The 13,686-nt window shown below is 35.5% G+C and overlaps 1 long non-coding RNA gene across 1 annotated transcript; it reads right to left on the reverse strand.

Annotated features, from left to right (window-relative positions):
* Positions 1-817: 817 nt before the first annotated feature.
* Positions 818-4,464, reverse strand: LOC110690948. Its single transcript, XR_002505181.1, has 4 exons — positions 4,102-4,464; positions 3,788-3,973; positions 1,800-1,970; positions 818-1,237 (listed from the first exon to the last, which is right to left on the reverse strand). It is a non-coding gene; the product is annotated as an uncharacterized LOC110690948 (long non-coding RNA).
* Between the last annotated feature and the right edge of the window lie 9,222 nt (positions 4,465-13,686).

Consider the following 13,686-nt stretch of genomic DNA (forward strand, 5'->3'; position numbering starts at 1 on the left):
CTCTTAGCAGCATGACCCCTACCCTGATGGTACTTGCAGTGTTCATCTGGATTCCAAGTAGGCAATCTCTTTTCAGGTGCGGGATCTTGAATAAGTCCAATGGGAGTAATGAGTCCCATGGCATGGAGTCGATCAAAGGCAGTATCGTAACTCATCCCAATGGGGGTGAAGTCTTTCCTCAGTTGCTTCTTAGATTCTTGGTTATCCATGGCTAAATCTTCACTGAGATCATAGGTACTAACATTGTTACTAGAGTGGGCGTTTTCGGAAGAAGAAGGATTGTCGTTCTTCTTTCCTTTCAAGCAACCATGGTTACTATTGTTAGTAGCTTTTTGCTTTGCGAGGTCGTCTTCGATCTCGATACATATGCCATAGACGGCTCTGAAGGTATTCAAGTTGTGTTGATATTTTAAGTGCTTTGAATACTTTTCTTGGATATTCTTGATAAACATCCTCACATACTCGTTTTTGGTAGGGACCTCAATCATTTTAGCGGAAGTTTCCCTCCACTTATTGAAGAAAGAAGTAAAGCCTTCACACTAGTAGAAAAACATAAAAGAGCACCGGTTCAAACCCCCCCTATAGCACCGGTTTTGAACCGGTGTTCATGTGAAGGATGCCAAAAGTGAGAATTTTTTCCACCGGTTCAGAACCGGTGCCAATAATACAGTTTTTAGCACTGGTTCGGTTCAGAACCGGTGCCCTTTATGCGCCAATTTTTTTTTTTTTTTTTTTTTTTTTTTTTGCATTTTTTTGACTTAAATTGATATATAAACACTGACATATATATAAACTTATAATTTTTTTTTGACAAGAAACTTATAATTTTTATTAATATAAAGGTGTAACATTATAATTTTAATTCAAAAAAAATAAATATAGTTTTATATTGTAAAAGACCGACTAATAATATTACAATAGTAGCTTAGAGCAGATTGGCAGCAGTGGCATAGAGCATAGCAGTAGCTAGCATCTGCAGGAGCATAGAAGCGGTAGCGTAGACCAGAAGCACAGCAAGAGCATAGAAGCATGCATCAGCAGTGATGCGAGGCAGCAGCTACTGCAGCAGCCTTGCGAGAGCCAGTAGCTGCAGGGCAGCAGTGGCAACTTTACAAGGCAGAAGCTATAGTGGTTTAACAGACAGAGAATAAGGCATATACCCTTGTTTTGAACAAGACATAAGCTATCTCTTTTTCAAGACTTGTGTGTCGGTCCACAATCACAAGAATAGCCTCAACTGAAACAATATGATTATCAGTCAATACAATTAGTTTCAATTTAGCAAATGTAAGGTGAAAAGAATATAGGTGCATTAATGGTTAGCAGTATTCAATGAAATATCAAACAGATATATCATCTAAGTTGCATTAATGGTTAGCCAGGTTCCAACAATCCCACATGCTAATTGACACATATGACATGTACAAAAAATGGCAATGCAAAACCTCTAACAGACTCAAAATCCAGAGAAATATGCAAGCAATCAATATTAGAGGGAGGGGCACATTAGTCATAGCTTATTATTAGTGTCTTGAGGAATAAGTTAGAGTTAGTTATGAGACTTTTTCTATAAATAGGCCTCATTAGTAGGAATAAGGATCATGCTGAAAATATTGTTAAGCTTTGCTTTGTTTTGGAGAGCTGCTCTTCCTCTCGAATGAAGAGTGATTGTATTGTTTGATTACTCTGATCATCAGTACGAATATCTGGTACTTAGCTAATTTTTTCTGCTTAATCACCTTCCTAATCTCTCTGATCTAAGCTAATTCCTAGCAAATAAAACAGGGATGACATCTTACTTTATCAAGAGGGATTGCCTTTGACTTGTAAACCTTCAGATCCAACTCATAGCATGTCATGTCAGCAATAATGCCCCTTGCTTTGAAAACTTCAGGAAACTTCCCACTGTATCTTCCTGATATTGTCAATGGGCTTTGTGATGAAAGATCTAGAACATTGATTAGGTGCACCTGATATTTTTATTGCAAACAAATGCAATGGCATTTAGTAGACTAATAAGCATGTTATCAATTGGGTCAGAAAAAACATGACATCTTACAGCTAGTCCAACAAATTTGCAGCTATCACACTAGCTCATTTAGTGTAAATGTTAGCAGAAAAGATTAAATAAAAGAGCTTTTACCCTGGTATTACAGCACCTGACCTATCAAATACAATGGTTTCAAAGACATGCATAACTGGCCCTTTGGGAGATATAAACAAGTCTAACACCAACTTAGTCAAACTCAGGTACATAAAGCAATGTTAGAGCTATAATGCTTATAATTTTAGAAATGAGTGTCAAACTCCGGACTGGACTCAAGAATGTGACACAAAGTTTCAATTCATTGATACACCAAATGCATACTTTCCTTTGTTATACTACTCCATAGTTGAGCATGAATGAATCTGTTCAAAACATTATTGCCAAACTTATCAGTTTCATTATCCCTTTTATCTCTATATTTTAATTAAAGGAACAGAACTCCATGTTCTAGTATTTACGGAAAAGGAGAAATCAAGGCGAAAATGTACTCTTTATTAGACTTAAAAAGACAATATAGCATTAGAATTCAACAATTCAATTCGGTCATAATTTAAGCCATAAAAAAAAATTTTAAATGACATTATTGAACAACTATCGCTCAGCATTAAACCCCCAAAATATACACAGAAGTAGTACCACTATGTTTCTGCTTAGATGAGACAGAGATCAAGGCCGGAGATTGATCTCCCTGACATTTTTAGCAAACACAGTACACACTGTTAGCAAACACAGTACACATTGTTAGCAAACACAGTACATTAGTATTCCATTTAAAAAAAACAGATTTTTGCAAGAATCATCTTTCTTTTCTGTCTTTTGAAATATGCAGAAACTATGGATGTTATAACAAAATTTTGAGGCACAACTCAATAAAAAATTTAAAAAAAAAAAAAAAACAGATGACAAAAATGAAAATTTTATAAGCAAATATGACAGCAAAACAGCACCACATTCACTGAATCTGGTCACTGGCATATAAGTGATCTAACCATGCAAGTACTCTTTCATATCTAAGCAAAAAGAGAGCATGAAAATTATAGAAGAGCATGAAGATTATGCAAACTCTAGAGGTCTTAAATAAAAAGAGTTCAGCTAGAATTCCTCACAGCAGAAGTTCATTAGAGCAAAAATCAGGCAAGAAACAAGAGCATAAATAATAAAACTAAACAAATATTTGGCATTGAGACGGGTTAATGAGTAAATAAAGAGCATTGTATATTACCTTAGTATCCAACATTATAGATATAAAATTGTCATCAAAGTGAGCATTGTATTCTCTAACCAAATCAATGGTTTTCTAATGTGAAGCATGGTCACCATGTGACATATTTAATCAAACCACATTCATTCCTTCCTCAGCTAGTTTCCATATCATTTCACGACTACTCGTCGAAGGACCAATCGTACAAACAATTTTAGTTTTTCTCCAAGCATTAGATTTTGGTTCATCCAAAAGTAAATCAATAGATTGCAGCACAAATGAACCCTATAAATAAAGTGCCAATTATTTCAATGATGCAACCAAACCATCCAAAACTCGTAACCAATCACTCATCTCGTAACAAATCTCGTAGCAAAAAACAATGCATTATATTCAAAACAATAACATCAATTTCTCTAATTAAAGACACTTAACTATCATTCATTAAATGCGATATTCTTGTTAAATATGAATTCAAATATCACAATGAATTAATCAATTAAACTGGACAAATAAATAGAAATTATATAAAAACTTACTGGAGGGATAAGGCCATTGGGAGAATCAACACTAGTAGCAGGTTCAGTGCTTTAATTTTAACAGATCGAACAATGAAGGACTCCTTCGATAAAAATCATTTTGCGCTTCAATTTGACATCAATCTGAGCAGCTAAATCTTGCACAGTAATCACCTCCAACATTATACACAATACAATCATGCAAACCTATACATCCATGCAACCAAATTTCCATCACTAAGCAAATTAATCTAACATTTACAAACAACAAAAACCCTAGAAATTGAAAAATAAATCAAATTAACAATAAAAAAAAAAGGAAAGTATAAACATACCAATAACCAAGATCAGAAGCAGAGGACTCGAGAAGAGTTATACCCGTTACCATCACCGCCGGTGAAGAAAACGCGCTGCCGTGTATGGTGAAATTAAAAAAAGAAAAGGAGAGCGATCCAGTTTATGATAAAGGAGAGATAGAGACGGCGCCGCGGGGTGGAATGGACGGCGACACGGCGGAGCTGAGAGATACAAGAGAGATCTAGTTTAGGAGAGAGAGAGAACGATCAGAAGGAAAGAGAAAGAAAGAATAGAGGATAGAGGGAGAAATAAGAGGGTTGGGTTTTTTATTAACAGTAAATTCCCACCGATTCAAACCGGTGCAATTTTATTAATTTGGCACTGGTTTAGTTTGAACCGGTGCCATTTCTATATTATACTGAATTCCGCCTAATTTTTATCCCACCGGTTCTTAAAAACCGGTGCCAATAACTCAGTGTGCATTTGTATTTTTCTACTAGTGTCATTCTCTTTTTGTCTTAGCATTTCAATTTGTCTATAATCAGTTTCGACTTGTATGTTGCATTTATACCTATCAATGAAAGCGTTTACCATCGATTCCCAGGTAGAGGTTTTTTCTTTGTCCAGGGAGAAGAACCATTGTTGACAAACGGTTTCAAGAGATAAGGAAAACAAGGAATGAAAGACTTTCTTATCAATCCACATAATGTTCATTATAGTTTCAAAGGCTCTTAGATGAAAATAAGGGTTGTCAGTTGTCTTGAATTTCGGGATGTCGTTGGCATTGAACTTCTGCGGAACAAGCTCCTTGTCCACCGAGACCCCTTATGAACTAATGCCTTGAAATTTCACTAGTGGAATAAACCTCATCCGTAACGGGCAAAAAGGGGCAATTCGTAACAGGCAGCGTCCGTTACGGATGGCCATTGTTATTCGTAACGGGCACTGTCTGTTACGAATAATGAGTTATTCGTACGGACATTTCAAATTTGCGTTACGAATAACTCATCATTCGTAACTGACATTTCAGATGTCCGTTACGAATAACCCCTTATTCGTAACTGACATTTCAAATGTCCGTTACAAATAACCCATTATTCGTAACGGACATTTTAAATGTTAGTTACGAATAAGGGGTTATTCGTAATGGACATCTGAAATGTCGGTTACGAATAATTTTTTTTTGTATTAAAATAAGTCCTTATTCGTAACGGCACCTAAAACGCCCGTTACGAATAAGTGATTATTCGTAACTGACATCTTAAATGTTCGTTACGAATAGAGTTTTATTGTATATAATTTAACACTTATTTGTAACGGGCAACAAAAGTGCCCTTTACGATTGTAACTGACAATTTTGTTGCCCGTTACAAATAATTATTAAATTAAATTTTCATTTTATTTAATTTCGACAGCATGTATTTATATATAATTAATATATATTAATTAAAATTTGTTATTATATACCTGGTCCTGTAAATAAGCAATTATACCGAACAATCTTTCGTAAAAATTAATACGACGTAATATAAAAACTGAAGTAGTAACACATTACAAATAAAAACTTGTATAAATTTATCCAACATATACAACAACACTAAAAATATTATGTTGTTCTACCTAAGCTAATAGTTATGCATTAAATAAATATTTACTTCTAAAGTATTGCGCCCATTGTTCTCGAACCACATTCAACTCGTCAACATCATACGGGGCGGTCCTTGGACAAAAATCCTATTGAAAAAAAAAAACATATGAAAGAGGTTACAAAATAAAAACAATCCATAATAAAAACAATCATTAGAATAAATGTGATGAACCAAATTATAGAAATAAAACTCATAATATAGAAACAAAACACATAACATCTTTAATTGACTTATAATTTTGATTTCTATGAGTTGAAATCAATAAAAAGTTAACATTTACTCACTTTTGGGAGCGTATAGAGCCAAAAAGGCTTCAAAATTGTGCTAAAGGACTTCTATCTTTCCCATCTTTCAAGTATTGGTTCAAATTAACACAATGTAACACATAACATCCTTAATTATCTTATTAAAGGTGATTCATATAATGGATATCTGCCAACCAGCTTCAATACTATTAAGATCTTCACCGAAGGAGCCTCCCAAAATCCAGACTTGAGACAAGCTAAACTCATTGGGCTGCTAAATTTTAGGTTCCCAAACGTTTATGGTTTCCTTTGCTCCGTAATACTTGTCTCCTTCAACATATGCAATTGCATGCTGTTAACCAAGTCAAATGAAAATTAAGAATTACGAATTAAGAAATAAAATGAATATACTAGTATTTATTTAAGAAAAAAGAGTGCAATGTAGACATATAAGAATAGCAGCAGTACTAGAATTAAAAAGGAAGGAAGGAAGAAGAGACATGATGGCCGCATTTGTTGACAAGGTCGGGATCTGGAGACCTGGGCTTGGCAAAGCGGTGATACTTCTTCCTTCCATATCTCTTAACAGAAGTGGCCCTTAATACATCCTCCTTCTTGATTCTCCTAATGGGGATAGTACCCTCAGGACATTTACCACTAGCGTGCCACAGCTAAGTGATTGGATTGCTTTGCGGTTCAGTTCTAGAATTAATATTGACCTTGCTCTCCCTAAAAAGCCCTTTAGGATGGTAATTAGGCCTCATCTATGAAGGGAAAAAAGGTGTTGGTGTCCTTAAGTATTATTTTAGAATATTATAACCCTTAGGAACCCAAAATCTCACCTGAAACATATTCAAATACTTAGAAAAAAGTACAGGCAATAAAGGCTCCCATGTAAGTGCGTCATACTTTAAAAGTTAAAGAAGCAGAGAATCTCCAAGATAATAGCAAGAGGAGCATGGAGCATACCAAAAATAACAAGCCTTACTGTGAAAAAGGCTTAACAATCATGATATATCACCAACAACACCAACGGTATAATGAAAAAGAAATCACATATAATCACAGTAGCTGTTACTAGAAGCAATAATGATTATAATAAGATAAAGTCAGATCTGAAATGTAATGATCATAGAGTCTTGTTTCAATAACACAAGATAGGATGCACTAAACTATATTTCTGAATATTACCAGATTTAGGATGGCGAAGAGAGAGAAACTGCCCTGCATCTGTCCCAGATGTACCATTGTCTGTAGATGGATGTAAAAAATGTTACAACATGAAAACAGTAGAACAAATATTTTATCAAAGGTATCATATTTCCAGCAACAACACTTCGAGGGGGAATGCATTGTAGATAAACTTTTAACATTTAAGCATGATGCAACAGACCCGAGGTAAATAGTTTTAGTAAACATAATGGAAGGTGCTAAAGTAATAGTTCCAACACCCCTATAAAGAGATCAACAAGTGCCAATCACAAAACAAAAATACAATATTCTGTTCTAATACTCCCTCCATTTTATTATATTTTTGTTCTATCCATGTTCCATTTTAGGTTTTTCTTTTGTTCTATCCACTTCTACTTTACTCCAATTTTCGTAAACACTTTTTACCATCATCCCCTTTATAGTATATCGACAAGAAAAATGGTAGTTTGAACTGCTTAGTGTTTGAATTTGTGCTTTTATAGTAAATCAAAATAAATTTTGCAAAATTCTTTAGTAATTATTTTGTTCGGTCTATGTTTTGCTAGCTTGATTAGTTTTGATTGTGATTGAGGGAGATAAAAGTAAAGTGTTCATTCCAAGAAGAGTTTCAAATTAGGGATAATACTGAATTTCTCCACAAAGGGTCTTCAATTATTTTCATATTACTATGATAAATATGTCGCTTGAATGAAGAAAAATGCAGGAGGGGTAAAATGCTCCAGTTGACAAGTAAACAAAATTCTGAATATTACAGTTTCTCAACTAATATTCCAGTATAATCCTAAACAGTTCCCAATCACTCACTGGAGGGAAAAGCATCTCAGTAGTGGGAGTTTCATACTCTTCAGTTCCTTTATAAGGCACATTCAGATTCAGATCGTGAACAGGAGTTATGGCAGCTCCCGACCCCGGCTTCGCCACTATCGGCCTTTCACTGGGCTGCAACACACTGTCGGCTTGCATCATTTTGAGTTCCCAAATCTGTAAACAAACCGCATAAAATAACACATCAATTTCACGAAAACACATCTGAATAATTTGTAACAACACCAATCTCACTCCAAATTAACACTAATGAAACCGAACACCCTAATTAAACACCAAAATCACATTTAAAAGTAGAAAAATGAATTCATTTCTTCTAATTAACAACACAAGTTACATAAACCTTGCAGTTCTTGGAGGACTTTTTCGCTGGGACCACCTCGGCAACGAACTCTTCGCGAACTTTCTCGATGACATCCTCAATGACATGGATGTAAACAACGCTACTAGTTGAGGCCGTCATTTCTCAAAAACTTCAAAAAAAAATTCAAAAAACTCCGAGATTCTCCGGATATCTCCGCCCAAGATAACCAAATCGGAGCGATTTAATCGAACTCGGACATAATTTCTCAATGACATGGATGTAAACAGCGCTAATAGTTGAGCATCGCTGGATTTACGAACCCTAGCAATAATAGAATTTCCCACGATTTTGGGACCCTGGCAACCGACTTTGCTTCAACGGATCTTTGCTTCAATGGAGAGAGAAGGGAGCTGCAATTCAATGGAGAGAGAAGGGAGCTGCGCTTCAATGGAGAAGGGAGCTGAGCTTCAATATAGGAGAGAGAAAGAGAGGGGAAATATTTTGACAGCGAGAGTGAGAAAGGGGAAATTAAAAAATTAGGGCTTTGAAACTTATTCGTAACGGACACTCTTTGATAGTTACAAATAATTGGGTCAAAATTTAGTTGACTTTTCTATTTGTAACGGGCAAAAGTTGTAGGTTACGACTAGTTGGTTATTTGTAACGGGCAGTATAGTGCCCGTTACAAATAACAACTTATCCGTAACGGGCACTAATCTGCCCGTTACAAATATGTCTTTTGCTGCTCAAGTCACCGTTTTTTTGTAACGGACATTGATTTTGCCCGTTACAAATGATGTAATTGTAACGGGATATTATATGTCCGTTACAAATAGCCTGTTACAAATAAGATATTTTCCACTAGTGTTTGTAGTCACTAGATAGTTTGCTCAAGCTCTCTTGCATGAGCTTCATTTGTTGTTGCTTCATAGGGTCATTGATTTTGAAGGTTAAAAACTTCAATGCCTCAGTCACGGTAGTCAATTGATTCTTAAGTTCGTTGACTTCTTCTTGAGTTGCCATTATCTTTTTAGCTTTCCTCTTTTGACGAATCGGTTTATCAAAAAGTAAGATTGAATAAAGAGATTGTCCTTGATTAATCGCCCTTCTCTTCTCGACCATGTACTCGATTCAACATGCAATGGATGGAGGAAGTGAAAAAAGATGATTGTGATGTGAAGAAAAATGATGTAGATGGAGAGATATGAAGAAATTAGGAATAGAATGTACCCCCAACTCGAACGACGGAAAAAATGACTCATGCATTAACCTAAGACATGGTCATATTGACATATACTCAAAGTGTGTGCTAAGACTAGTGAGTGTAGGTGACATGTTAAGACTCTTGTCATGACCATTTGGCTAGACTATGTGATTAGACTCAAGCAAAGACTTAACGAGGCATTATTATTAATAAAAATAATCGAATTAATTAGCAAACTGTTCTTTTAGACACAAAGTGATGACTCGAGCAATATACCGAATTGTCGGCAAAACGACAGGACTGGCGCCGCACTGTGTAGTGTAGCACCAGATGACAGAACTTTCGCCAGGCGCTACACTCCACAGAGTGGCGCTGCAGTCCAACTCTTGGCGCCAGTGCTGGAACGTTGATATGGAACTTCTTTCGGTATTATTACTCTACAGGGTATGCCTAAAGTCGTACTAAGTCAACTCTGATTAAATTATTAGACTCTAATTACCAAAATTAATTAATTAATTAATTAATTAATTAAGCAAAGTCTTTTAGTCGTTAATTAGTTTATTAAGACTTAATTATAAACACAAATCAAACAAACGATTAGGAAAAAACACATAGAGAATGCACAACCAAAAATGCACAATTAGTCCAGTAAGCACAACATGGTGCAATGAGTTTGCAACCTAACCATGACTCTAGTTCTCTAAAGTTTAGGATATGGGTTAGTCAATAGAGGGTCTATGGTTAATTGTCCGGATGCACCGCACGGAAGCCTAACCGTGAAGGGTTGGCGCGAGTGGATGGGACACCACAAATTTAGAAAAACTCGCTTCCATGGTTTGGTGAATTCAACATTCTCGGATGTACCCTTTGTTGCTCAGAGCGTTCAATCAGGTAGATGGAGCATGAATTCCTAGAGGGTTATGTCCATATGTAAAACACACATGGGTTTCAGAAAAGTGAGAAAAACTAAATCAGGAAGTAGGATCGAGTAAACAGTGCTAAAAACTGGTCAAAATTAGAACGCATATTTCTGGCTCGGTATTGGAAGAACTCGGCGCCAGCAAACATAGGCCAACGCCACTTTTTGGCTTTAGCGCCCGGCGACAGAGGCTGTCGTCTGGCGCTAAAGTCAAAATAATGGCGCTAATCTTTGTTCGCTGACGCTAGTTCCTACATGCCTCAGCAGCTTTCTGTGCTCCATAAAATTTTCCAATTTCGCGCAGTGTTATTTCGGTCCTAGTTGTGAAAGATATTCCTCAAATTTCCTACGTGTAAAAATCCTATGTTTTAACTCATTACGGATGGTCTTTCCAATGAGATCTTTTTATGCATATGACAATAATGTTAATCAAAATTACGCACATGAAATACTTAGAACTTTTCGAGTCTCATCCACTCATTCTAAATCATTGCCGAAATAAATTTCAGGAATTAAAATAAAAATCCTCCCCAGTGGAGTCGCCAAAAACTGTAGGGAATATTTCAAGCATTACCCCTAGCTTGAACCCCACTGTGATCATACACTAAAGTACGGTGGCGTCCAAAGAGAAAGAAGATAGAGCAAAAGCGTCGCCAACAAGTTTTAGGAACTTGTAAACCATTCACAGGGTGAAGGTTACACCCCTTAACAATAATCATAATTATAATAATAATCATCATAATAATAATAATTAAAATAATCATATCAACTCTAAAGCATAATAATAGCAAGATCCTAGGCATGATACTAACAAGATTAATAACAAACCCTAACATGTCACTAAACAATTAAAATCAAAGCTTTAACCCCAACATGATACTAACATGCTATTAGGAAAAGAATAAAAGGCACCATACTTTTAATCATACTTGATATTAAAGTTACTCTAGACAATGATACTAGGAAGATCAAAACTCCCTAACATAATATTAGGAATCATAACAACGACCTAAGCATTATTTCTACATCATAATAACAACGTAAACAATTAAAGCACTTACTTGGATGCCTCGTACCTCTTTTTAATAACAAAATACACACGTTAGTAACTTCAAGGAAAATAATAAACAATAATTAAATTAAATAATTGAAATAGAGATTTAGGACCAAACCCTCAAAAATTAAAACCTTTCACGTCTAGGGCGAAGGCAACTTTGAATAATTCAGGTGTATCTAGGTCTTGCGAATGCGGAATTTCGTAAAAAAAGGTAGGTTTAGAAAAGAGAGAGATAAGATTTGCTCAGAGAAAAGAATTAGAAAAATAGAGAGTTGATGATTGTAGATGATAACTGATGAATGAAAACGGAGTTTTTAGGAGGTTATTTATAGAGCAAATCTGCCAAAAAGATAGAAAATCGAACCAAAGTTTTGACGCGAAAAAACGAGGTTAGCGCCAGGCGCTAATGCTGGCGTTTGGCGCTGGCATTTGGCGCTAATTAAATTTTTGACGCGTTTTCTAAAATCAGATAGAAATTAACCGTCTAGGAGGATAAAACCGTATTTTCCTCAAATACATTCTTTTATTCTTATTAAAACTCTAAAAAGTCAACAAAAGTCAATTTATCAATGCTAATTGAATTATGAATGAAAAGAACTTTCTAGAAGAATCTAGAAGACTAAAATCATTCCTAATTGCATTAGGAATGATAAAACCATATTAGGCCCTCCTCTAGATCATTGGGCGCATATAAGGTTCAAATAGGGCCCAGTTTAGTAATTTGGTCATAACTTTCTCAATATTCATCGGAATTGGGCTTATAATATACCGTTGAAAAGCTCTTTTCTAGCCCTATCCAACTACACTATTATTGGACCCATATCATGGACCAAACAAACTGGATTGGCTGTTTTCTTAAAAGAGGTTTTCAAAAATAGAGAGTAGAGAAAAGAAATAAAACTATCCGCAACACTAGACTTTCTACACTTTCACTTCATTCAATTATGATTCGACGTGAAAGGCACTCATCACTGGGTTTCTTCATAGTCTATTCCTTCTTGTTGATTGAAACCCTGAACAACAAGTCTTGCTTTGTTCCTGACAATAATACCATTCTCATCTAGCTTGTTCCTAAACACCCACTTTAGATCTATAGTCTTCTTATCCTTGGGTGTAGATTCCAGATGCCAGACTTTATTTCTTTTAAACTCATTTGATTCAGCTTGCATAGCATTAATCCAGTCTGCATCAGTTAAAGCTTCAACATAGTTCTTAGGTTCCATAGAAGAGAGGAATGCATATAATGCACAAAAGTTTCTAAGCTGAGATCTAGTGTGAGTTCCTTTTGTAATATCACTCATGATTGTATCCACAGGATGTGATTTTTTATATTTCCATTGTTTTGGTGTAAAGTCCTTGACTGGATACAACCTTTCCTGATTATTGTTGACTGGTTCTTCTGTAGGAACTTGGTCTTGAGTCTTAGTTGGAACTTCAACAGGATACTCTTCAATATGATCTTGATTTTGTTCTTGAGGTGGAGATCCTGGTGTATTCTCCATTTCAGGTTCTACATTTGCTTCTAGATTCGTTTCTTCTACATTTTCAACTTGTTGCTTCTGCAATGACGTTGATTCCTCATCTGGATCTGGCTTACGTACAAGTCCAATTTCAAAATCATCATCACAATCTTGTACATCATTTAACTGTTCAGTTTCATCAAATATAATATGTACATATTCCTCAACACACATTGTTCTCTTATTATAAACTCTATAGGCTTTACTATTTGAGGCATAACCTAAGAATACTACCTCATCACTACGTTTATCAAACTTTCCCAAGTTCCTTTTACCATTGTTATGAACAAAACATCTACATCCAAAAGATCTAAAGTAAGAAATATTAGGCTTTCTCCCTTTGATTAGAGTTTTGTTGGTGATGGCTCTAAAAGATACTCTGTTAAGAATATAGCATGATGTGTTCACTGCTTCTGCCCAGAAGTTCCTAGGCATTCCACTAGAGATCATCATTGTTCTTGCCATGTCTTCAAGGCTTCTATTCTTGCGTTCTACAACTCCATTATGTTGTGGAGTCCTTGGTGTAGAGAAGTTGTGATCCATTCCATGCTCAATGCAAAATTCATCAAACCTTGAGTTTTCATATTCTGTTCCATGATCTGATCTGAGATGAACCAATAGATTACCTGTTCTTCTATGTTCTTTCTTTACAAAAGCTACAAATTCATCAAATGTTTCATCTTTGCTT

This window comes from Chenopodium quinoa, unplaced genomic scaffold (assembly GCF_001683475.1).
Source record: "Chenopodium quinoa cultivar QQ74 unplaced genomic scaffold, ASM168347v1, whole genome shotgun sequence".
Taxonomy (NCBI): domain Eukaryota; kingdom Viridiplantae; phylum Streptophyta; class Magnoliopsida; order Caryophyllales; family Amaranthaceae; genus Chenopodium; species Chenopodium quinoa.